We start from the raw sequence: 28,000 nt of genomic DNA on the forward strand, positions 1-28,000 counted from the left end.
TTGACCCCTCACAACAACTTCAGTGAAAGAGGTAGATGAGATATTATCCCTATTTTACAGATGAGGAAACTCATTTCAGAGAGACTATGCTACCTGGAGAATGGAAACAGGGCTCATTAAGAGATCATGAGACATTAAAGTAGATGAATGACTTCTCTCATCAGAGAAGTTGTAGACTTGTGTTAGGAATCCCTATCAAACTGCTGTGACTGGACATGGGAACCTTTTTATTGGTTTGAAGGACAAGAAAAATCCTGAGGATCTAGAGTCCTATCTGCTGGGCCAGCACAAGACCGCTAAGTATTTAACACTGGTCAAAACCAAATTTTACCTTCTTCCCAAATCTGTGTGGGGAGTGTTGAGAAATGTACTCCATGAGAGTTTACTGTGCTAGTAATTTACATGTGTTTTCTTTTTTAAAATTTGCAACAATGCTCTGAGCTCCATATTAAATGTAAAACTTCAGTTTATAAAAGGAAACCATTAAAAAAATTAAGAAGACAAGCTCCGAATTCAGAAATTTTTGAATCACATCCCACTGTCCAGAATATACAAGGAATTACAAATCAACTAGAGAAATAGGAATAACCCCACAGAAATGTGGGCTTTTTAAATTCCTCCAGGAAAACCTGTTTATTAAGCAAATCTGAAGGTATTAAATTTCAAGCTGCCAGGGAGAAGGTCACCTTGACAAAGTCTTCATGGCACTGCAAAAGGAGGAAGTTAGGAAAGGGTGTTTGTAGGGCTTTGAAGTCTGGGCTTAATGGTTTAGGTGGGTCTTTCACAGCAAGAAGATGCTTGGGATTGGGCTAGGTTTGATCCATAGTAATTTAGAAGTACTAGACAGAGGGCAAGGGTCTGAAGACAAGTCCTTTTGAGTAAACCACTGTCCTTATAAAAGAGTTGTCTTTCCAGATGAACGAACTGTTTGCTCAGATAACTTGGCATGCAAAAAGCTGGGCAAGCTAACCCTGCAATTATGCTGACCCAGGCCACCTTGTCTTTTAAGCGTGTTACCTTGGGCCATCTCAACGGTTTTATACTAGGAGGTCTCAGTTTCAGCTCCACCACTGTGGTCGTTCTCCAGTCTAAGCTGGGGGATAGATCATTACCCTTTCAGGACACAGCTAGTCTAGATCCATGCCATTGATTGAGGTACTGTGATCACATATCACATTTCTGGTAGTGGCCATTTCTACTTTTATAAATATTAGGTTTTTCTGTTCTTTCTGTTGGACGATCATTGTGGGATCACTTGACAGGGTAGGGGCTGAGCATTTGAAACAGTGGAGATTTGAGCAACACGGGAAACACCAAGAGAAAGATTTTGGTCAGTTTGCAGTTCACTTCTAAGCCATTCATCAAGGCTGCTCAAATTAAACCGGATTCTATCTCCAGTCTGAAACCTCCCTTCCTGCCCTCCCTCCTCCTGTCTGTTTCACAGATCTTCTCAATAGTATTATAAATATCAAGATGTAAACACAACATTCGTCCCCTTAGATGGCATCTCTTCTACCTTGAGAGGCCAAAACCATATCTAGGCCTGCTCTGTTTTGAATTATCATGTGTTCAATGTCATGTCCTCTTCAAGTGAGGTGTCCTTTCGCCCTCAAAGCATTAGCTAGCTCTCTGTTCACTATGTGAACCAAGTAAATATAAGATGTTCCTCACTTTCAGTTTTCTTGTAAATTATGAAATGAAGAAACTCGAGGCGAAGAAAGCAGCTCAGAAGTCAGTCTCAGAGGTTAAGGGTTTACATCTTAAATTGAGAACACATTTTTCTGCTTGTTGAATTGTAACCTGGAAAGCTCATTTGCTGAGAGGGCAAGCAATTGAGCCAAAATGGACCACAGATGCTATCAGGGACTAGCTAATCTAAAGGCAAGAGCCAGTTTACCAAGGTAACAAATCCCTGTCCGTGTTGTAGGTAGTAGGAAATCGGCTGCTTGCTTAAACTACTATGTTAAAAATTCTATAAGCTGCAAGTATTCTTAATTGATAAATAGTTCTATGGTAAACCAACATCATGTGTCATACTTAAGAGTACAATATTTGATGCATTCCTATCATAGTCTAAGATAATTCAGGAATGTCCACTACTAATGTCCTCTACTAATAATACAAATAACTAATATTTATTGAGTATTTACTATGTGCCATGAACTGTACTAATCACTTATTTTACTCATTTAATCTTCACATCGGTCCTTTGAGAAGCAGGCTACAGTCAGCAGGTTCTGCATCCGCAGATTCACCCAGCCCCGGATATAAAACATTCCCTTTCCCCCCAAAATCCAGAAAATTCCAGAAAGCAAAACTTGAATTCACAGAGCACAGACAACTATTTACATAGTATTTACATTGTATTACATATTATAAGTAATTTAGAGATGATTTAAAGTGTATGGGAGGATGTGTGTACGTTATATGCAAATATTTCGCCACTCTAAATAAGGGACTCAAGCATCTTCAGGTGGATTTTGGTTATAGGGGTCCTGGAACCAATCCCTCCTGGCGCCCCGCCCCCGCCCCCCCCCCCCCCCCCTCAGGGTTAAGGTAATTTACTCAAGCTAGTTAGCAGCGAACCAGGGTTTGTACTCGGGCAATCTGGTTCCAGAGGTTTTCTCCCTGTCGTCTCGGCCCATTTATTTGGTCTCCAGCACACTCAGGCCTACATCGCTGGCTGCGATTTGATTTCTCATCTTGCAAAGCCGGTGGCGTCCCGCTGCAGCCAGCATATCTGGTTAGTGAGCTTCCTCCTGCTCACGGCGTCCATCACGTCCTTCTGAATCAGCTTCTCCACTGCACTCAAAGGTGACCGCGGCACCTGGAGGGGCTGCAGGACTGCGCAGGCGTGGCGTTGTTGGGTTGTCCAGGTCACGGTGCGTGGCGAGCACCACGTGGTCCACACAGCCTCCCAGCGGCGTGAAGCGCGCAGGCGCGTCAGGGCCGTTGTGCATAGCAGCTGCTGCGATGTGGGGCAGGTCACTGTACACGACAGCTTCTACAGCGTGGTGGCCTTGGACTCCGGGGTCAGTGACAGAAACTGGGTAGAACTTTGCCCTTGTCCTTGCTTGCAGGGCTGCGCTTGCCCCGGGGTCAGGCATCATTTGGGCCATTCCCCGAGGCAGCCCTGGGCGTGAAGGGGTTGAGGGGCCAGCTCACGATGGCCACCCGCTCCAGGAAGCCCCGCACCTGGTCTTTCACCCCGGCCACTGCCGCTCTTCGTGCTCCTCGCGCCGCAGGTTGCCCAGCTGCTTCTGGCCGGCCTTCATCTGCTGGGCATTCTCCTTTTGGTGCAAAATGTACTCCAGGATTGCTTCACTCATCCAGGAAGCCGTCTGGTGTGATGGTGAGGTCGGGGCAGGGCTGCAGTGTGAGGCCGCCGCAGTCGAAGTCCTGGACAGCATCCCGGCCCAGTCGAACGTTCTGGGTTCCGTAGCCTGAGGCCTCTGTGTCCTCCTTGTCATGGTGAGTGTACGGGCCCTGCAGTGCTGCTGTTGCAGAGCTGCATCTTCTTTATAAACGACTCCTTTTTTCTTCCTGGCTTCTTCAGATGTGCCCTTAAACCAGAAAGGAACCAGAGAATTGCGTATTATGTTAATTTAGCCAGCTTTCTTTTGACTGGGGTTTTCGTGCTATATCTTTTTCCATCCTTTTACTGTTAACTTATTTATTCTTTATATTAAAAGTTGGTATTTTGTGGATGACGATTAGTTCTTGCTTTTTACCTTGTTTGACCGTCTCTGTTTTTTATGTTTAGACAATTTACATGTTATGTTATTAGCGACAGGGTTGGATTTAAATCTACCATCCTGCTAGTCGTTTTCTATTTGTCCCATCTTTGCTTGGATCCTCCTCCCCTATTTTCTTGCCTTTGGGGTTAATAGAGTAATTTTTTTAAATGCCTTTGTTCTGATAAGCTCACCCTGTGTCCAGATGATCAGACTCTTGTACTTTTAAAAGAGGTGTTTTTCCAAATATGCAAATTATTTGCCTGGATAAGGTGAATTGCAAGAATTTCCTGACCATACCAGTGAAGCTATTTCTCAGGTCGTAGTCTTATCTTTCTGCACGAGGCTCTTCTTGAGCAAACAACTAATGTTGTCTCAGGTCATCCTAGCTCTCGGCCCAAATAGCTAGGTTTCATTTATTCACAGAGTAGGAGGATGGATAAAGTATGACACCGTTATACACTTGAATATTATACAGCAGTGAAAACTAATGTAGCCGTGTGAATTAACATGAACATGATAAATCTCAAAAACAGTGAAAAAAGCAAATTGTTAATACATATAGTATGAAATCATGCCTGTTAATTGGAGAACATGTAAGTGATAAAACTCCAAATAAAAACAGAGGAAGGATGAAAACAAAATTCAGAAGAGTTCCTTGCCCCTTCTTCCATAACACAAAATAAGAGAAGGGTGTCATCAGGGAGTGTCAGAGTGAGAGCTTCCAAAGATGAGTGGACTAGTCAAGGTTCTTCAGCTTATACTTGTTTAAACTCTGTATGCTATATATTTTTGATTTTTAAAGATATTAATTAAGAAGGCAAAAATGCTAAACTTGTATAGTACTCAAAACATACTCTGTCACCTTCTTCCCTTTTCTATTCAAGTATCACCTGGCATTCAGTCCCCAACGAATCTGGGCATTTTCCAATTGCTTCCACATGTTAGCCCTCAGTTTTATCCTGCAAGATAAGGAGAAATTGTTTTTATGACCACTAAAGTTCCTTACAGAAATAGAAGTTTTGGTTTTATAACTCTGAATCTACCAAATGCAGACTTCTTATTTTCAATTAATTGGAATGTGCTAATGATTTATTTGTGACCCTAAGACTTCAATTAGGTAGAGTCTTAAATAGATTGGGTGTGATTGTCAGGTAGGTGGTAGGAATAAAGGTCAAGAAACACCTCTTTGTTTTAGTGGGCGGGTGGAAATACAAGCCTGCTAACCTTTTTCTTCCTATAAAAAGCTTCCCCTGGATCTGAAGATTTTTCACGTGTGTCATTTTTGGTGTTCTTCCTGGAAGATTTGCCTTCGTAAGGATTACAGGTTTCAGGATACTGGAAACTGGATTAACTCTCTTTCCTTTAGTGCAGGACTTAATTAGTCTTCGATTTCTCTGTGTGTAGTCTGCATTAATATTTGACGCAGGAAAGATTTTCACAAGTATCTTTTTGGCAGACTGTGATATGCTATGATTTTCCACAGGCCAGCATTTCCCATCACAGAGATACTGTTACACCCATTAATCAAGGGCAGCATGTGTCATATATGAAATCTTGTACACACAGCTGTGGAGAAAATTGTTAATGAACTTCAGTCACTCTGCCAGAGCACACAGCCTCTGACATCCTGCCTTGTCCCCGTTTTCCCTCTCATTCCCCCTTACCCTAAAACCTCACCCAGACCCTTTTCTGAAGACAAGTACATCCACCAGGCCCAGACTGCTCATTTCCTAAGGATTTGTATTTGCGGGCAAGGCAACTTAGAGGCAAGGCTATTTCATCTGACTAGAGCATTAAGTCCCCAAAGACACAAGGCCTCCAGAAACCCTCTTCAGATGCTAATATTCACACAAAGTGCCGCTGGCCCCAGCTGGCCTTCACCTGCAGCTCTGACAGGCAAGAGCTTCAGAATGAGGTCCTGGTTTCCATAAAAATAGGAAGGGCACACATGGTAAATGGCAGAGATCTCGCCCAAGCTATAAAATTATTTAAAGTCAGATTCCAGACAGTTAAAACTAATTGCTGTGAACACAAAGCCCAGGCAGGAGCCCCCTTTCTCCTTTTTTTTTTTTTTTTTTTCCCAGTAATTCACTTGAGACAGGGTAGCTTGAATCCTCTACTAATGGGCACACCTAAAATTAAATGATGCCACTAAATTTAAGATGCAGCTGTCATTGTTAATGTTCAAACATGTTTTAAGCACAGGAGACATGTGCTGTGTGGTAGAGCGAAAATATTAATGGGTCATTTAGAATTGTCCCTGTGTTTCTGGGGTTTTATGGGGGTGCCTTGCTTAAATGTGGCATTATTGTTATTGCCGGTCTTATGGCTGGTTTTCTGTTCCTGCTGGGTATAGTTTGCAGCCCATTATTATTTCTGTAAAACAGATTTGTAAAGGAAGAGACACTTAATCCACCAACATATTCCGGGCGTTGGTAAACTGAGTACAAACCAGGAGAACTCCTTGCCTTCTGGCCTTTTTTGGAACTAGCGTAGAGAAGAGCTGTACAATCCTTTCCCTGTCTATCCTTTCTTTTCTCTGGGTGTAGTACATAGGATATCACGGGAAGCAGAATGTTGACAAGGGTTCCCTCACCAGATCTCAGCATTCTGCTCCCGCTTCCAGGTGCTAATTTGTGAGCACCTTTATTTACAGAAAATTATTGCAACGTGGGTTCCCTTGCTTTTTAAGTTTAGAGACCCTCTTTGACACTAAAAAATGTATTCATTTAAGATTTCCAGTGCCTTTTAGTTCGTATTGCCTTTGTAGGGGAGCAGAATTTACCACCCTACAATGTGTCTCTTTGGCATATTAATTAATTGAAACTCCTTGTTTTCTAAGATACAGCAGACATGGGAAAAACTGAACATCAAGTAGGAGTTACCCTTTTGTAAGAAACATTTATATTTGTAAGGGAAATCTCCACTTGTAAGAGTGTCTCCCTCTTGGTACCTGGAAGAGGAGAATGACCAAATCTCTAGAAACTCTTATCAGTGGAGAAGACACAGACTTAAATTTATATAACAACCTTACCCTTAAATTTATATAACAACCTTACCCTTAAATTTATATAACAACCTTACCCTTGTTTTTTTTTTTTTTTTTTTTAATTTTATGTATTTATTTATTTATTTATGGCTGTGTTGGGTCTTCGTTTCTGCGCGAGGGCTTTGTCTAGTTGCGGCGAGCGGGGGCCACTCTTCATCGCCGTGCGCGGGCCTCTCACTGTCGCGGCCTCTCTTTGTTGCGGAGCACAGGTTCCAGACGCGCAGGCTCAGTAATTGTGGCTCACGGGCCCAGTTGCTCCACGGCATGTGGGATCCTCCCAGACCAGGACTCGAACCCGTGTTCCCTGCCTTCGCAGGCAGACTCTCAAACACTGCGCCACCAGGGAAGCCCCAACCTTACCCTTGTTTACTGGGCTTTTCCTCCCATAACTGACTCCTCGTCCTCAGCATCCTCTTTGGTCTTCAGCTGAGGATGGTATTTAAGGTGAGGGCTTTGGCCAGATTGGCCAGTTACTTGGTTTTCCTGGATCTTTCTCATGTATACATATTGTTAAACTTTTGTTTGATTTTTTTTTCCTGTTAAGCTGTCTCATGTCGATTTGATTCTTAGACCAGCCAGAAGAATCTAGAAGGGTAAAGGAAATTTTCTTCCTCCCCAACACCTTGGAATATACATAAGCAATAGGTATTCAGTAACATCTTAAAGTGAACTTATATTTAGGTAATTGAAAATGCACGTGTGTGTGTGTGGGTGTGTGTATGAGAACGGCTGTACATACACGTGCGAGATGTTTATTAGGTCTTCAGACGGTGATTAGTGCTTATATGTGTGGATTCCAGGATGCCTCTCAGAATCCTTATGACCTTTCCAGGAGTCCCCTCTCTCCTCTCTTGGTTAAAGAAATAAGAATCTAGAGGGAGAAAACTCTAGGTAGGGAGTCAAGAGGCTAGAGTTTGGTCTGTATTCAGTTGTTTGTACTCCTTTTGGCATTTTAACCTCTCTCTGCTTCTGTCCCCGTTGTAAATTATGGATGCCTTATACCTGTCATATTTATCTCATGGTTATAGTAAACGTGACATGCAGTTACCCAGTAGCACCCTAAACCCACTATTCAGGGTGCTACTGTCCACTCAGTTAAGTCTTCCTACTTTGACAGAAGATGAGGTACTATAGGTATTCTCATATTGAACCAGGTAAGGAAAGCTTGGGGATTCTTAAAAAAAGAGAGAAGAAAATATAATGTTAAAGTCAAGAATTGGAGGAAATCTCAAAATACCTTAAAAGTGACAATGTTATTTTCCCTGAAATTCATCAGACCTCAGAAGAAAGACAATTCAGAGAAGAGGAGGCAAAACTACTTTTTTTTTTCAACTTGCCCGTAGTCAGAAAACATATGTTGAGCACATGCTTCCTGCCAAGATAGTGCTTGGTTCCTGGCACTCAGAAACAGCTGCATTTAAATCTGCCTGTAGACTAGATAATTCCTACAGCCAGTATTTCCCCTCTGTTCTTGCTCTCTTTCCCTCCCTTCCTTTTTTTGCTCCCATATTTTTCTCGAGGAACAGCTTAACATTTATGAAATTAAAAGTATTAAATTTGACTACTTATTATTTGTAGATCCAGGTTTTGTAATTTCCAGGATTAATAATGCTCTTGTTAATGTAGTTTAGCCTTGAACATTTTATTCTTTGGGGTTTTATATCATCATCATACGCTAGAAGGAGAATATGTTACTTTGCATGTTAAAATAAAGTTGTTTCCTTGTTAATACCAATTTTACTAAGTAAATAAATAGAGAAATAAATAGGAAAAATCCATATCTTCTAGCAGATTCAGCTTGAATTGACTCTTAAATAGCACCTAAAAATAATTTTGGCATCAATTAATAGCTCTCTTCAACCAAAAATGTTACCATTATATGTTTGCTTTATGCTGATTAACTGTTAGTCTTTAATCCAGTGTGCTGTTATTAATACGACCTCGCTTTTTGAGAAACTGAGGGATTCTGTAAAATTGTAAGTAGATTTTCTTGTTGGTTGGTTGGTAAATTAAATGTTCTTTTCCCTTTGAGATTCCAAAGTTGTTTTACTTCATTTAAGATTGATCTTTAGGGCTTCCCTGGTGGCGCAGTGGTTGAGAATCTGCCTGCCAATGCAGGGGACACGGGTTCGAGCCCTGGTCTGGGAAGATCCCACATGCCGCGGAGCAACCTGGCCCGTGAGCCACAACTACTGAGCCTGAGCGTCTGGAGCCTCTGCTCCGCAACAAGAGAGGCCGCGATAGTGACAGGCCCGCGCACCGCGATGAAGAGTGGCCCCCACTCGCCGCAACTGGAGAAAGCCCTCACACAGAAACGAAGACCCAACACAGCCAAAAATAAACATAATAAATAAATAATAAAAATTTAAAAAAAAAAAAAAAAAAAAAGATTGATCTTTAATCAGCTTCTTGTTCCCCAAGTATTTGTAGTTCTGCAGTGGGCAGACTGCAAAACGAGACAAGCCCCTCTAGTTCTTTGTAATAAAGTTTCCAGTGGTTTGGGGGAAAAATGGAAAAATATTAGAGGGGTAAGTAGGTGGTGACTTAGCACTGGCGCAAAGGAGTGAATTATACTATAAACAAGAGTTAAATATTTGCTAAATATGGACAACAATATCATTTGCTTAGAGGGAGAGAACAGTTGGGCTATATCACGGTGCTCTGTGGCATACTAGTGCAGAGGTTAAAACTTCTTTAGCAATTGTATGGTTAAGTTATAAAGACCACTTCCAGGAACATGAAGTAGATGTTTTTCTTCCCTATTCTCATATGAAATACAACTAAAAACACTGGACATTATTGTGGTGTAAGTCCTGAAATTAAGATTCAGTATTATCTGCCTCAGCATCAGAAACCAGGAGAGCCTCAGGGTGATGAAAGAAAGCAAAGAGCTAAATAAATGGAGAGACATACCATGTTGATAGATTGGAAAATTCAACATAGTAAAGGTTCCAGTTCTTCCCAAATTGATATACAGGTTTAATGCACTTTCTTTTAAAATCCTAACAAGATTTTGGGGGGGTATGTAGAAAAAAACCATGAAATTTAAATGGGAAGGTAAGGAACTAGAATGGCTAAAACAGTTTTAAGAAAGAAGAATAAAGGGGAAAGAATGTCTACTCAATTAATAATAGCTTAGTGATCAAAGCTACTTGGAAAAGGGATAGACAAGTAAATCAGTGAAACAGAAGAGTTTAAAAATAGACGAAGACAAATAAGCCCAACTAATTTTGACAGATTTGCAAAAGCAATTCAATAGGGGAAGGATAGCCTTTTCAACAAATGGTACTAGAGCAATTGGACACCCATAAGCAAGAAAACAATCATAAAGCTTCAACATCGTACCTTATAAAAATTGAAACCAAGGTGTATCATAAATGTATCATATAAAATGTAAAACTATAAGAGTTCTTTTCAAAAATATAGAAAATCCTTAGGATCTAGGGTGAAGCAAGGAGTCCTTAGACTTGACACCAGTGGAACTACCCATAAAAAGAAAAATTGGTGTATTGGACTTGATCAAATTAACAACTTTTGCTCTATGAAACATGCTGTTAAAAGGCTGAAAAGAAGCTAAAAATATTTGCTAACCACTATCCAAGATGAGTATCTAGAATATATAAAGGACTCTTAAACCTCAATAGTAAAAACAAACAAATAATTCAGTTAGAAACTGGGCAATAGACTTGAAGAGACATTTCTCCAAAGAGGATGTACACATGACAGAAAAGCACGAGAAAATATATTTAACATTATTGTCCATCAGGTAAATGCAACTTAAAGCCATAATATGATATAACTACTTACTATTAGAGTTACTTTAATAAAAATTAGTGATAACACCAAATGCTAACAGGGATGTAGAAAAACTGCGTCATTCATACATTACTGGGAGGAATGTAACAGTATAGCCACTCTGGAGGACAATTTGACAGTTTCTTAAAAAACTAAACATCCAACTACTGTATGATCCAGCAATTGCACTCCTGGATATTTATTCAAGAGAAATAGAAAACTTATGTTTACACAAAAAACTGATAAAAGTTTTCATAGCTTTTTTGGTAATAGCCAGAATCTGGAAACAACCTGTCTTTCAGTTGATGAACGATTAAACAAACTGTGGTACATCCATACCATGAAATACTTCTCAGCAGTAAAAAGCAACACCCTATTGATACACACAGCAACTTAGCTGGATCTCCAGAGAATCATGCTTGGGCCAAAAGTCAATCCCAAAGAATTGTACCAGGTATGATTCCCTTTATGTAACTTTCTTGAAATGACAAAATTACTGAAACGGAGGGCAGATCAGTGGTTGCCAGAGATTAAAGACAGTGGAGGAGGGGGGGAGTAGAGTGTAGAGGGGAATGTGAGGGAAGTGGGTGTGGCTATAAAAGGTCGAGTTGAGGAATCTTTCTTGTGATGGAAATGTTCTGTATCTTGACTGCATTAGCGTCAGTATCCTGGTTGTGACATTGTACTAGAGATTCGGAAGATGTCATCATTGGGAGCATCAGGGTAAAGGGGGCATGGTATCTCTCTATACTACTTTTGTAACCAAACCCAGCTTCGGCCACTCGCTGCTCATAAGCCAGTCATTTGAGAGGCAAGTGTCAGTAGAAAGGAAAGGTGCTTTAATAAGAAAATCCGGCGACCTCGGGAGATGGTGGACTCGTGTCCAGAGACCAACTCCAAAAATTCTGCTCAGCCATGACAGTTTCTAAAGGGAAACATGAGGGGGGGAGAATCTCAGTGAATCATGGAGGCGGGAGGTTGGCTTCTGCATCATTCTCCATTGAGTGCAGACTGGCTGACTTCCTTCAGATGTTATCTTGCCTGCGTGATCTGCCTGAGGGGGATGTTGGGGGATGGAGAGCTAGTCAGTTTTTAACCACTTAATTCCTCATTCTTACTTCTTTTTTATCTAGGAAAAGAATCAATAGGTTAGACAAGGCATGGTGTGCTTTCAGGAGAGCTAAAGTCCAAGTTAGTTTCAATTGCTTAGTGATCTCATTCCTATAATTAAGTTCTTTTAAGGTTAGAGGGGAACAGAAATGGGCAAAGGGGAAAAGGGGCAAAAGAGCTGCTCCACTTTTTCCAGCTGTGTAGGAATATGCAATTGTCTCAAAATTAAAATTTTAAGTAACTGTAAATATCTGGCTGTATTCTCCTATAATTTTTATATAAACGGCTATATGATTCCACAAAGATACCTGTGAAATTGGAGAATGGTTTTCACTATGTCATATTAATCCCACGTGTACAGTTTCTTCATGATCCCAGTTTGTAATTGTCTTGGGTACCTTTTTAAAATTCATGTTTCTTCTGCTTCCTTAAGGTCAATGCTCTCTTTCTTACAAAGAATAGGCTCTTGATGAGTCAACAGTGCTTTCAGCGGACACTGCATATTAGAGAAAAGCCAGCAAAGTTCTCCCAGGCTGGGCAGCCTTTCACCTCCATACCCCTGGAATGAGTCTCAGTGGGAAGTAATGCGGCACATTTGAAACCATCGTTTAATAGTCATAATAAAAAGAACGCTCAGAGGAATGGAACTTAAAGCCCATTCGTCATATCAGTAAACAACATTCGCATTTAAAAGGGACCTCCTGTTTTTGCCCGTTAAGTGCAGAGGTTCTGGTAGCTTTTGATTTATCACCTCACATTTTCCGCCTGCCCTTTTCTTTAAATATATAGCACGTTCACATCCCAAATCAACATGCGTGGTGTTGTATTGAATTTAAGGCGAGCGGCGACAAGAAAAAATATAGTCATGAGACACAATTTTTTAATCTTTCATTGAATGACAGTCTTACTAACAGGCTAGAGATAACAAGGTGCAAGTTTTCCTATTTTATTTCTCCTCCAGAGTTTAGCACCAGGAGTTTCAAAGTCACACCCACAGATAAGACCACAAAAGTTTGGCACAGTGAACCCCTGTGATGCCATTTCATGCCTCTATGGCTTTGTTTATTCTGCTTCCCTGGCCTGAATGACTGTTAACCTTTCTCACCTGGCTAACTCAAACCTATCCTTACCTCAGTTAAATTACCTCTAATAAATCATTCACCTCTTCCTCCAGGAAGTCTTCCTTCACTGCTTGAGGATGGGGTAGATGCCTTCCCTGTCTCTTTGTACCCCAGGTAATATGTAATATCAGAGCATTTTACCATATTGTGTGGAAAATCTCCACTAGGCTAAACACTTTGAAAAGAGGAGCTGTGGTTTATCTGTTTATCTAGTTTTCCCCAGTACCTTACACAGTGCGCTCAGTAAATGTTGGTGGAATCTGAGCAGTGGTGAAACGTTTACGTAGTAGAATTGACAAAAAAGTGGGAGCAAATCACACAAGAAAACCAAATGAGTTTATTAGATTTTTTGTGCAGGGAATCTAGTTTGGACACAATGGATAGCACAGATGTGGTTTAGTGGGTACTTTCTGTGCGTGAGCTTTTCTGAATGAGGAGAGTGACTTTGATATTTTCATTATTACTGCAGGATTGAAAGTGCCATAAGGACGGGAACTCTGTTGCTCCTGCTTTCAGAATTGGCCCTCAAACAGTGTGTCTTTGCTCCCAACTATGATTATTTCCTTATATTTTAAGTGATCTATTTGATTACTACAAGTAGAATTGATGACTCAGAGTATGCACAGGGAATCTTTTTTTACAATTTAAATATTCTCTGGAAAGATGTTCAGAATTTGTACCTACACTATCCATCAGATTTCATTCTTTTTTCAATGCTGGCATTATAACTTTTAAAAATTATAATTTTCATTCATATTATAATTTTCATTCATATTTAAATATGGCTTAGGGGTTAGTACATATCGTGGAGTCAGACACACCTGGATTTGAAATGAACTCCATAATTGCAAGCTGCATGACCCCAGGAAGTTTATTTAATAGATCTAAGCCTGATCTCTAAAGTGGATTAATAAATGGTACTCACCTTGTAGCAAGGTTGGGGAAATATTCAGATAATGTGTATAAATTGTAAGTACAGTGCCTGACACAGTGCAGTTATTCAATAAAGTATTAGCTTTTATTTTTACAAGTACTGTATCTGTCTTCCATTACCAGTGAGGTTGAGCATTTGGCCGTATCTGTTAAAATATTCTCTCTCTGCTTTTCAGTCCTCTCTTTCCAGGCCCTTTATTCATTCATATATTGGAATTAACGCTCTTTCTCTTTTTTTTTTTTTTTTTAACTGAGTTCTAAAAGTTTTCCATACGTAAAAGATAGCAAATCTTTGTGACGTGTGTATTTTGAGTAGTTTTACCTAATTAGTCCTCTGTCATTTAATGTTATCTGTAATATTTCGCTTTTTACCCAGAAAAGTAATGATCAGTTTTGCTCCCCAAACATTTTGAGCTCTCTGCACTTTCCTACCCTCTTTGAAGTTAAGCACAGTCATATGACTCACTTTAACGTGAGCAATAGCCATTATGTTACTTGTGGGCAAATAAATGCTTCAGCAGCCACTGTGCAACTTCCTCTTCTGCGTTGATCGTGGCAGCATGTGATGATGGCAGAGATGGAGACAATGTCAGCCTGCATCCCCAAGTGACAAAGATGAGTGGTACCTCCTACTTGCAAAACATGTAAACAAAATAAACCTTTGTTGTATTGAACTCCTAAGATTTGGGGGTTGTTTATTACTGCAGCATAATCTAGCCTATCCTTACAGATGCAAGGATATTTTTGCTAGATTTATTATTATTTTTAAAGGTAGTCACATTTAGCTATCTGTTCCTTAGAAGTACTACCTTTGGTATTAAATGGATATTATGCTGAGAAAGTCCGGAAAGTCTGTTCTAACTATTGGAGTGCCCAAACATGGACTGAATGGCTTTTTGAGATAGTAAGTTTCCTGTTCGTGAATAATTTTTAGCAGAGTTATGGCTGTGTGTCAGGAATGCTGTGTAGTTATTATATGTTACATGAGTGATCAGAATAGTTGACCTTTAAATTTCCTTCCAGCTGTTTGGATATTAAGAGTAACGCAGAATTACTACTCAAGGAACTCACCATGTACCTTAGTATTTGCAAAGACGAGGTAGAATCTGGGGAAAAGATTCTTCCATCTTTTTCCAAATAATCAATCATCAATCTGCAGATAAAATAATCCCCAGTTTTTAGGATAGATCTGAGTTTCCCTGTATATTAAAGCTCTGTGCTCTTCACAGTTTCTTCAGTGACTCAATTTCACCCAAAGAGTACAAAATAAGAAACATTGCCTTCTTATACATCTTGAGCAGATTCCTTACTGAGACCATATTTTACTGTTGTTCTTGAGTTCTATAATAAGTCAAGACAGGTATATGGAATGTAGAATCCTACTGGCTCCATGAAAGGGGATTGTTTCAAAGCACCAAAATTAAAGTGAAGAGTATTTCTCCCCTACTCTGTCCAGGGCAGCACTTTAAGATGTTGACACAGTGGGGTAGGGCAGCATCTGAACCACTAAAAGGTCTCACATCAGCAGTTTCCTTTCTTCTCCATGCCACCAAATGACCCTTGAGTAAAGAGCAAACTCTCCCATTCAGATGGGCTCCTGGAAGTTATTTTCCCCGTGTGATTGCCACCCCTTCCCTTTATTCCTCAGGTTCTTGAGTTTTGGTGGAAAAGATTCAGTAAGTTCAAGCCTAAACAAAGATAATTTGAAGAATTGTATGAAAACACTCTTCCAAACTAATACTTAGGTTCTTTGAAGAGAAGCACCAAAGGATGAGCTATTAAGAAAATGATACCCTCCACATCTTGGCTATTGTAAATAGTGCTGTAATGAACATAGGTGTGCATGTATCTTTTCAAATTAGTGTTTTCATTTTCTTCAGATAAATATTCAGAATTGGGATTGCTGGATTGTATGGTAGTTCTATTTTTAGTATTTTGAGGAACCTCAATGCTTTTTTCCATAGTGGCTGCACTAATTTACATTCCCACCAACAGTGCACAAGAGTTTCCTTTCCTCCATATTTTCACCGAACCTTGTTGCTTCTTGTCTCTTTGACAATAATCATTCTGACAGATGTGAGGCGATAGCTCCTTCTGGTTTTGATTTGCATTCCCCTGATGATTTGTGATATTGAGCACCTTTACATGTACCTGTTGGCTATCTGTATGTCTTTTTTGGAAAAGTGTCTATTTCAGGTCCTCTGTCCATTTTTAAATTGGGTTATTTGCTTTTTTATATTGAATTGTATGAATTCTTTATATATTTTGGATATCAATCCCTTGCCAGATATACCATTTGCAAATATTTTAACCCATTCAGTAGGCTACCTTTTCATTTTGTTGGTAATTTCCTTTGCTGTGCAAAAGCTTTTTAGCTTGATGTAGTCCCATTTGTATATTTTTGCTTTCTTTGCTTTGCCCAAGGTGACAGATCCAAAAATATATTGCTAAGGCTGTTGTCAAAGAGGTTACTGCCTATGTTGTTTTCCAAGATTTTTGTTGTTTCAGGTCTTACATTCATGTCTTAAATCTATTTTGAGTTTAATTTTATACGTGGTGTAAGAAAGTGGTACAGTTTCATTCTTCTGCATATAGCTGTCCATTTTTCCCAAAACTATTTACTGAATTTCCCCATTGAATATTCTTTCCTCCTTTGTTGTAGATTAATTGACCATATGTGTGTGGGTTTATTTCTGGATTCTCTATTATGTTCTATTGATCTATGTTTCTGTTTTTGTGCCAGTGTCATACTGCTTTGATTACTGTAGCCTTGTAGTATAGTTTGAAGCCTGGGTACATGTCCCTTTTTTGATGAATGGATATATACAGTGGCATATTACCCAGCCATAAAAATAGTAAAATCTTGCCACTTACAGCAACATGGATGGATCTGAAGGGTAGTATGTTAAGTGAAATAAATACTGTATGATTTCACTTGTATGTGGAATCTCAAAAACAAAACAAGTGAAGAAACAAAACAGGCTCATAGATACAGAGGACAAACTGATAGTTTGTAGAGGCAGGGAAGGTGGGGTGGAGGGATGGACAAAATAGGTGAAGCAGATTAAGAGGTATAAACTTCCAGCTGTTACAGTAGATAAGTCACAGGAATGTTATGTATACATAGGAGACATAGTAATATTATAACAGCTTTGTATGGTGATGGGATGGTAACTGGGCTTATTGAGGTGATCATTTCATAATGTCTAAAAAATATCAAATCGCTCTGTTTTATACCTTAAACTAATAAAAATTAAAAATAAAATAAATATAGGCATTTATAGGTATCAATTTTCCTCCACACTTCTTTAGCTGCATCCCATTATGTTTGGGTTTGTTGAGTTTTGATTTTATTTGTCTCCAGGTATTTTCTGATTTCCTTTGCGATGTCTTCCTTGATCCCTTTAGGAGTATATTGCTTCGTATGCATATGTTTGTGAATTTCTCTAATTTCCTTTTATTATTGATTTCTAATTCTGTTCCATTTGGTCATAGAATACATGGTGTGATTAAATTATTTGAAATATATATTTAAAAACCCTAGCCTTGGGCTTCCCTGGTGGCGCAGTGGTTAAGAATCCGCCTGCCAATGCAGGGGACACGGGTTCGAGCCCTGGTCTGGGAAGATCCCACATGCCGCGGAGCAATTGGGCCTGTGAGCCACAACTACTGAGCCTGCGCGTCTGGAGCCTGTGCTCCGCAGCAAGAGAGGCCGCGATAGTGAGAGGCCCGCGCACCGCGATGAAGAGTGGCCCCCGCTTGCCGCAACTAGAGAAAGCCCTCGCACAGAAATGAAGACCCAACACAGCCATAAATAAAAATAAATAAATAATTAATTAAAAAAAAAAAAAAACAAAAAAAACCCTAGCCTCATTAAATCATTAAATTTTAGTTAGGACAGTTTCTGTTTTTGTTAATATCACGTACTTTTTAAAATGATTTTTTCCTTCATTGTAGTATCTTTTCTTCTCCATCTCTCAGCTTTTTCACCTTTGACGCCCTGGTGTGGGTGGGTGTTTGTTGCACCTGGAAGATGTGTTGGGGAAAGTGGGAGAGATGTGCAATTGAGTCCTTGGCTACTGTTGAGGTTACAAATATCTGAACTTGTAGCTTTTGTAAAAATACCCTCTAACTTCTACCTTTTAACAGTGATGTTGGGTGGCTAATTTTATGCACTGGTTTTAAAATTCTAGGAGGAAACATTCTGAAATAGATAATACTTTCTTCAAAATCAACCTTGACTCCCATTCTAAATGCAGTTTTTGAAATTTAGGTGTGAAGAATTTCTTAATCTTTCCTCTCTGTCTCCTATCCCATTTTTATTACAGTCTCTCAACTGGGTCTAACATGCCCTGTGAGAGCCCCTCTGTTTATCTTCTTCAGAAATTAAACATCTAGTGTTCTGTTGGTGTTGAGAGATATAATTCCCCACTGATGAAGGGATCTAATGATGTAGCTGCTCTGTAAACACCCTTTAACTCCCTCCTAACCTTCAGAGGTAGTGGGTACCACTATTTCTGGAGGAAGTAAATCGGGTTGGTTATTGATTGGCTCTTTCCATTGCTGGCCTAGAATTTAGCTTTCTAGGGGTTTGTGTCTTAAGTATCTACCTCTTTACTATAGTTTTAGCAGTGTTTTATGGGGAAGAAAAGTGACATATGTGGATTTAAATAGCCTCCTTCTCGTGGAAGTTCTGTAGAATCTATTTTAACTACAGTGAGACATGGTTATATAACCTTTAACTTTGAGACTGTGATGCATGTTTTCCTATTTATCGTAGGGAATATGTTAACTTGTCATATATGTGTTACAGGAAATCAAATTTGAGTTTACATCAAACTTGTAATGTTGAATCAAGTGATTATAAGTTCACTTCTTATTAACTCAAGAAGTATAAAAACAATCAGATCCTCCTGAACTAAGGAAACAACACCTGTTCTCCCCTTTCTTCAAGCACAGGGAAAGTCGTTCTAAGTGTTGATTTTAGCAGTAACATTTAAAAACACTATGAAGAATCTTGACTTTATTCTCAGTGTAGGGATTTTTAAACTAACTTCTAATGCTGATTGACTAAGGTTTGCTCTTCTTTGGAAATGAAAGGGAGAATATCTATTTTTTGTCCTTGATAAGTTTGTACTTTGATTCGAAAGATAAAAAATAATTATGGAATAGGTATGCAATTAGAAGTAAATTGGATAGTGCAGAAAATAAAATAGTAGCTTTTCATTTATCTGTAATATCCTTAGAACTATGACTGTGTATACTTTGACTCCTATTTTTATGTCCATATTTTTACAGCTTTATTGCTAAAATTTAGATATATAAACTGTATTTTAAAATTATTTTCTTCAGATTGTAAGTCTCTCAAGAAAGGGAAATTATCTTTTGTGTTTTTAATCCTATGACTATCCTAGCACAGTGCTAAGACTGGTACCAATTTCTGGACATTGAATGAAGCTATGGCTAAATTTTTATTACCTGGAAACTACCAGGTAAAATATTTAATTATCTAAAGAGATAAACCAAATTTAAGAGAAATAGACAAAAATCAACAAACAACTTTTATTTAAATATTTCATTTAAAAAACAAAATCACCTGCTTTCATCTGGTTTCCTAGGAGTTAGTTCAAGGCTCAAAAATCGCTTTCACATCTACACCCATTGTCCCAATCTGTAAGGAATTTATTCTCAAGATGGAGGCCTTGAGATGCAATCCCACACCGGAAATAACGTTCTTGTTTTACTTGTGGGCTCTACTTAAAAATGGCAAATTATTTTTGAAAGATGATCTTAAAGTAAATCATCTTTATTTACTGAGCTCTTACTCTTTACAAGGCGTTGTGGTGGGTTCTTAGAGAATACAAAAATAAGACATAGTCCCTGTTATTAAGGACTAGAATTAAATTAAAAAAACAAAACAGCCACAAATAAAGATTTAACGAACAATTGAAGTGCCACATGAGGGTGCTATGTGAGTTCAGGTAAAGAGAGAGATCGTCGGTGTCCTTGCTACTGATGAAGTTAAACATTTATTTAGCATATGTTAGGTTCAGGGCACTAATCTGAACACTTTACGTGTATTAACCTCTCTTAATTTTCATAACAAATCCATGTTGTAGATACCTATTATGTCCACTTAAAAGATTAGGAAACTGATACACAGATAGGTTAAGTAACTTCCATAAGGTCTTGCAACTGGTAACAAAATAAAACCCAGGGTAGCAACATTACAGAACATAATGAGGGACTGTAATGTAAATTGGAACGTTAAAGGTGTTAATCACCAGAAAGAAAAAGAAAATTAGGAAGAGAAATTCAAGTTCATGTAAGTCAAAATTTGAAAGTAAGATAAACAAAACTAGTTCAGTCTTGTGGGAGCTGAGGTATTATCTAAGTGTAAAATGAGCGTATAATTTATTATCCAAATTTGGCCACTTTTGAGCGTGGCAGGGCTACTGACTGGATGTGAATGCTCCATGCAAACTGAGACCCGTGGTCATCCTGGTTGTGCCCCTCGCCCTCAGATCCTTAACTCCGTTCCAGCTGTGGTAATTGTGTGAGCAGGGCTGGCTACCCCCTATCAGGCTGTGTCAAGTGTAGAGGAGAAAAAATAGGCTTTAGCTCAGTGTCTGCACTTCAGTGCAATTATCTTTGACAATCTGACCTCCTGAACTTTAGACTTTGCCTTTTTAGAGCTGTTTTGCTTCCTTCACTCTTTGTATTAGTGAAATTCTATGGACACAAACTCTGACCTGCTTCAACTTATACAATACACTTGATCACTTGCAGTATGATCAACAACTGCAAAATCTGACCTATGCACTGTTTGACTTACGGAGCTAGTCAGCCTCTTCCTGCAGAGCCAAAATTCTGTCTTTTGTGTAGTCCTTGCTACTCTTAGCTAGATCTGCCTTTTTACCACCTATCAAAGCGATGATTTTTTAATACAGTTTAGTTATGAAACAAAAGTTGGAAAGGGCCCTACATGGAGTGAGGACATTTTCCTGGAGATGGGGAATGGGGATTGGAGAGTAGGTTATTAATGGGTTTTGAGCAGAAAAATGACAAGATGAAAGTAAAACAATCTGCTGAGATATGTCAGATGGATCACAGTGGGAGACTGAGGACAGCATACCGGTCAGGTGGACACATAACTGTCCATAAATAAAGTATTGATAATAGATGTTAATTATGAGGGGGCAGCAATGGGAACCCAAGAAGAACAGGTGGAAAAAATATTGCAAAAGGAGAATCTTCAGAAGACGACGTTCCAAAACATGGAATGTGGAAAAAATATTGCAAAAGGAGAATCTTCAGAAGACAACATTCCAAAACCTGGAATGTAGCCTAGAGTTCTTTGGGTTCAGTGAATCAGTGAATACTCTCATTGATTCATTTTGTGTTAGATTGGGTGAGGGAGAAAGTACTAGTGTTTTTTCTTTATCCTCCCACAGACTACATCGTATTAGAATGTATCTTCTATTTTTTTTTTTTTTTATGTCTGTCAACCACATTTTACGCAGAATCATCTCCTCCAGAGCTAATGGGGCATTCAGCTTTTCATCTTCAAGATGTAGCTCACTGGCTGGCACAGGAAGGGGCTTTAAGTAGTGGTTTTGTCATCTTGGCTAAGGGGGAACTGAATTTCCACGAATTTTCTTCTTCATATGGTTCCAGCTTAGGAACGGGAGAAATTGACATGAGTTTTGGGAGGCAGAAGTGAATCAGCAGCCATGTCTGCTCTGAAGGTCAGTGGTGCATGAGCTGGGGTAGCTTACACGTGTTATTGTTCCTCTGCTAATTCACCTTGTTCATCCGACAGCATGTGATAATCAGGTGCCTGTAGAAGCAAGCCTTTGAGTGACCAGGAATCTGGCATGGAATAACTTTAGTGAAAGTAAGGACTATAATGGGGTTAGCTGGTCGCTTTTAAGTGTGGTAGAGAACTTAGGGGAAGAAAATTATGAGCTCAGGGCTTTTAAATTTCCGTTTCAATGTCTGGGAAGAAACCAGGAAGCTCTAAGATCACCCCGAAGGAAACCCTTATCTCCTGTAGCCTCATGGCTGAGATTTCTCAGTGTTAAATCCAAGGTCTAAACCTGCATGGGGCTGAATTACAGCACAGTTGAATTACCAGTGTCACAGAGTCTCTTATGTTACAGTTAAGGCATTTGTTTGGAAGGAATGGTGTTCCGGAAACTGGATTCATATGCGCAGATTCCAATAAATCTGGGGATATTGGACCCCTAAATTTTACCGAGCCTCTTTTACCAGCAGAAGCAGGCTTTCTGTCTTCTCTTCCTGGCAGAGGAGGTTAACATCCTCTTGGCTGAAGAACCTGAAATGGGCCTCGAAGATATGTTCCTTGCCGGGGACTACTGTTCCTTCTCAATCCCAGTACATAAACCTTCCATTGCTTCTAGGCCTATAACCAAATGCAAGTCCAGACACTGCCTGAGAGGGTAAGGCACATACTATGGCCTATGAGGACGTGCAATGTAAAGAAGAATTGCAAGGTTTTGCCGCTTTTTTTTTTTTTTTTATAACACAACTTTTAAAATTTATTTTTATTTATTTATGGCTGTGTTGGGTCTTCATTTCTGTGCAAGGGCTTTCTCTAGTTGTGGCAAGTGGGGGCCACTCTTCATCGCGGTGCGCGGGCCCCTCACTATCGCGGCCTCTCTTGTTGCGGAGCACAGGTTCCAGACGCGCAGGCTCAGTAGTTGTGGCTCACGGGCCCAGTTGCTCCGCGGCATGTAAGATCTTACCAGACCAGGGCTCGAACCCGTGTCCCGTGCATTGGCAGGCAGATTCTCAACCACTGCGCCAGCAGGGAAGCCCCGGTTTTGCCGCTTTATACTGAAATTAACCTGGGGGAAAATTAGGAATGGATCCTAAGCGTATTGGGGGAGAGTGGAAGGAATAAACTGTTGGATTTGGATGGCTTACTAAATGGTAATTCTGGATTCAGTATGTTACTTTGAGCTACTGTGAGTCTCTTTAAAAGTCAGCTTGGTTGTTTGAAAGCTGTACCCCCAAATCTCCTATGAAGTTGAAATGTCAAACTGAAAATGAAATCAAGTAGAAATGCCAAAACTTCCTGGTATATTGTAGAGGATGAAATCCAAAAGCTTAGGGAGAGCTGAATGCTGGAGTACATTTCTCCAGTAAGATCTGCTTATCCACCCCCCAACCATGTTCCCCGAGAGGGTCCAGAAGACAATTCCTTCACCAAGGCTGCGATAAAAACAGTTGTGAGGAGAGGTATTTTTAAAGAGTTCTTTGGTGGAGAGTCTCTGAATTCCTGCCAGTAATAGGAACGAGCTTGGAAGACGATCTTGCAATTAACACGAGAATGCACTTCAACACATTGATTTCAGCCTGAGCAGAGAAGCCACCCATCTTGTGTTAGACTTCTGACCTACAGAACTGCAAGCTAATAAATGAGTGGTGTTTTAAGCCAATAAATTTGTGGTCATTTGTTACGCCGCATTTGGAAAACTAATACAGGTAGCAAAGGGCAAGTGGAGGCCATTAAAATTCCCTCTCCCTACCAAAATAGTTTAATAATAATAACAATACCACATTCCTAAGGGAATTGCAGAATATTGTCACCAACAAGGGCTTAAGAGATGCAGGAGTGGTCATACCTAATACAACTTTATGTTTTTAAATTGAAGTATAGTTGATTTACCATGTCGCATTAGTTTGAGGTGTACAGCACAGTGATTCAGTTATACATATATATATTCTTTTTCAGATTCTTTTCCCTTATAGGTTATTACAAAATGTTGAGTATAGTTCCCTGTGCTATACAGTAGGTCCTTGTTATAATACAACTCTGTTCAATTAACCTTTCTGGCCTGTGATGAAAACAGATGGATCTTGAAGAGTGACAGGAGACTATTGTAAACTTAATTAGATGATGAGCCCAATTGCACCTGTTGGTCCAGATGTGGTTTCATTGCTAGGCAAATGGATACATCCCATGTCATCTGGTATGCAGCTCTTTATCTGGCAAATGCTCTTTCACCCGTACCCATTAGTAAAGACCTTTAGGAATAGTCTTCTTTCAGCTGGAAGGGTCAGCAATACACCTTTACTGTTTTAACTCAGGGCTCTATCAACTCTCAAATCCTGTCATAATCTAGGCGACCAGGACTTGCCTCAATTCCAGTCCACCAGGCATCACACTCTTCCTTTACATTGATTATATCGTGATACGTGGATCTGATGAACGGGAAGAAACAAAATCTCTAGTTATTTGATTTAGACATTTAGGAGGTGGAAAATAACCCCCCCACACCACCAAATTCATTGTCACCTAATATTAGTTTCTCATTGCCATTGTAATACATTACCACAAACTTAGGGGGCTAAAACCAAAACAGGTTTATTATCTCACTGCGCTGGAAGTCCGTGCACCTTGATTACAGGTGCTGTGAGGACTGTGCTCCTTTTGAATACTCTAGTGGAGCATCTGTTTCTTTGCCTTTTCCAGCTTCAGAAGATAGCATGTAGTTACTGCCCCCTTTCTCCAGCATCAACACCCACAGCACAGCATCTTTAAAGCTCTCTGCCTCCATCTCTCTCTGACCTTTGCTTTCATTGTCACATCATCTCTGACTTGAACCCTCTGTCTCCCTCTTATAAGAACCCTTGTGATTATATTGAATCCATGAGGATAATACTGTGTAATTATCTCAAGGTCCTTACTTTAATCACACTTGCAGTCCTTTTTGACACGTGAACATACTCACAGGTTTGGGGCATTAGGATGTGGACATCTTGGGGAAGACGTTATTTTGTCTACCACATACCTCAGTGAAGTTTCTTTGATCTGAGGCTGTCGGGATATCCTTTTCAAAGTGAAGGGCAAGTTGCTGCATCTGGTGCTTCCTACCACTAAGAAATATCTGTAGCAATTGATGGGCCTCTTTGTATTCTGGAGGAAACATAGGTCTCATTGTGGTATGCTACTACAACCATGTACAGAGTAAGCTGAAAAGCTACAAGTTTTCAGTTGGGTTCAGACAAGAAAGAGAAAGAAAACTCTGTAATAGGTCCAGCGGGCAATGTGAGCTGTCCTTCCTCCTGGATATATAATCATTGAAGTGTCACATAGGGATGCCTTTGGAAGGCTTTTGCAGGCAAATCACATTGCAGACCCTCAAGATTTTGGAACATCATTATGCTTATCTCATGTCGAGATTCTCATGGCCAGTTCCAGGTTTGGATAAGGAATATCTTATTTCAGGTTGGATCATAAGGACTCAGGAACTAATATGAAGAGGATACCACTGACCAGGTGGTAGGGCAATTTGAGAAACGATGACGATAAACTCAAAGGATTAAAACATTTCAAGTATTTCAAAATCTACAAATTACATCAATAAAAAATACTGTTCACTATTGGACAGTGCTTGGAAGCTAACTCATTACTTTGAAAACTGGTAAATAAAATAAATCAAGCATTTTATCCTGGCTTTCCTATATAAACTGTACCAGTGGGTAACTAAATAATGAGTTGGGGAATAGTACTTTTTTTATGACAGTTTTTCAGCTAATAAGTGAAGGAGAAATGATAGATTTAGAATATTACCATTTTGCAACCACTAATGGATTAATAGAGGCAGGCATTCATCAACCACTGCTGACATCACAAGAGGATGCATCCAGATGAAATACGCATCACCATCTATGAATATTGTAGCTAAAGGTAGTACTTCATACCAATGATGCCAACTATCAATTTATGGTAAATAATGAATTTACTAAAAACTATAAAAGTTATTTTAATAAAATTTATAAAACTAAATTTATAAAAATATAAATGGTAAATTAAAAGCTAACAATGAAAAACAGAAACATATAAAACTATACAGAGAGATGAACTCAATAAGATAAAATCTGGGAATCTGTGGAACAAATGACCCTGTTTCTACAACAAATGAAAGGAAACAGAGATGGAGGGGAAACCTATAGATTAAAAGAGACAATGTAAAGTTGCTAAAGTCATCAACGTACATTTGCAATGAGTAAATGTTATGGTAAATTAAACCTCTATGCAGTTGGTTTAAAATATGAAGAGATTGAAAAATCATATTAGTCAGTGACTAGGTCATTTTTGGATCCTGTTTTAATCAAACATTAATCAAGAATTGATATTTAACACACAATTAGAAATTTAAATCTTTTACAAGATATTTGATATTAACACATTTTTGTTAATTTTATTCTGTGTGATAATGATATTGTGGTCATGTTAAAAAAGAAAAGGAAAAAAAGAATCCTTATCTTTCAGAAATGTATACTGAAAAATGAAATGATTAAAAGTTTGATTTCTAAAATTTAAAATGTATGTGCTATCACTGTCTTGTGCAGTTCCAGAATGTCATGGAGAGTGAGTACAAAGTAACATTGATTTTTAAGAGATTTCAGTAGGAAGCTTCCTTTTCTGAGGTTTAAAGACTTCACAGGCTCCTCACAGGCAATTTCACTATCACACCAGTAGGCAAGATTCCGTCCTTGCTGTGCTGGCTTAATTGTGATGCATCTTGTGACCTCTGCCTCAAGGCAGTGTTCCCACCTGTTAATGCAAAGATCCATGGCTAGTTCAGAAAAGTCTCTTAAAAATAACACACACATATCACCTCAAATAGAGACCTAGATCAAATACACAGTAAAGAAAATAAACATATCATTTATTTAGAGTCACCTTATTTCCTCTTTGAAGCATTTTCCTAATTTGGGTAATAGCTAGGCTGTTCAGTCATTTCCATTTCACAAGTGTTTTTTTTCTTTTTCTTTTTCTTTCTTTTTTTTTTTTTGAAATTTGTCTTAAATGGAATGCAAATTTTGTTAAGGGACATTTATTCCCTAGAAGCTGGGAAAATATATTTTAATGTACTTGGTTGATGTGTGATTGGAACTGCATAACTGTGACCGAATTTATATCAAAGAAGTAGGTAATTCTATGATCATTAATAACAGTTGTAGCCATGCGGGCCAAGATAATGATATAGGTAACTGAATCTCGTGCTTCAGAGCACAAGGTGATTGCCATGAAGAAATTGGAGAAGATGTCTTGTCCCATGTAGAGCGCTATACATTTGAATACTTAGGTAAAAAGAGATGGCATGAGGGATTTTGTGCTGAGGAACATCTCATTGGATAAAACAGTAGCATTAGTTCTGCACTAAAATGCATCATAATTTTCTTTCAAGTCACATGGTATGTGGAACGATGGGGAGGGTCATGTCAAACCTATGGTTATGCAAGTTATAGCCCATGTCTGGCACACTGAACAGGCAAGGAAAACAGTGGCCTGAGAGATATATAGAAATAAGGAAAGAAAGAAAGGAGAAGAGGACGAAAGAAGGAAGAGGAGAAAAGAGATGGAGACAGTTATAAAGTTATAGCACCGAAGAAAACTGAGAGAGAGACTTTGAGCCCAAAACTGCTGACACTGCCACATAGAAGCGAGACCAAGACAGCTGGTCATTTGAAATAGGACCACTAATTAGTAGGCAGAAATGTAGTGCTTTTCTCTGACTGATGGCAGCTCCTACAGAACAACATCTTGCCTTTGATTCCTCCCAGCAAGGAATGACAACAATACCTGCTCTACCAGAGCAGCTGTTCTCTAGAAAATATGGCCATCCTCGCTTCTCAGAAAGCTCAACAGACAAAATGTTTACACACATTCCATTCACTCAACAAACACTTTTGGAGCATGCACCGTGCCTTTATGTTCCAGCGGGGAGAATATGGAAGGATCACTCACAGTTTCCCTTCACACCTTAATTCCTTTCTTCCTGTAGGAAGTGAGTAGGCTTTCCAGTAGGAAGCCAACTTCGGTCACAAATACAAAGCCATCTTGTTTAATCAGCTTTATCAATAATGTGGATGGCATTGTGATCTGCATCTGCCCATCTCCTGTGTCATATTTCTCCATTGATTCCAAACTTGGGAGGACAAAAGGGTACACTAAATTCCCAAATCTGAGGACTGGGAGAAGTAACAATAATCAATATAGTGTCCACCTCACAACACTGCCCACCTCACAGTTCAGTTTTGTAAATCATCCTCTTTTTCCAAAGTTCAGGCACCATGTGCCCATGAAGTGTTTCCTGGACCTCATCCTTCAGCAGGTTGGGTTTAGGGGCTAAAACGTAGATTGAGTCAAAAAGTTGAATTGGATCTGAGATGCTCTTTGGTTCTGGTGCTTTGTTCTGTTGCAGCACTAAGTGCAT

The 28,000-nt window shown here is 39.3% G+C and overlaps 1 pseudogene; it reads right to left on the reverse strand.

The window, feature by feature from the left end:
- Positions 1 to 2,698: 2,698 nt before the first annotated feature.
- LOC132347365 (nitric oxide synthase-interacting protein-like) lies at positions 2,699 to 28,000 on the reverse strand (annotated as a pseudogene).

The sequence above is a fragment of the Balaenoptera ricei genome, chromosome 14, assembly GCF_028023285.1.
Source record: "Balaenoptera ricei isolate mBalRic1 chromosome 14, mBalRic1.hap2, whole genome shotgun sequence".
Lineage (NCBI taxonomy): Eukaryota > Metazoa > Chordata > Mammalia > Artiodactyla > Balaenopteridae > Balaenoptera > Balaenoptera ricei.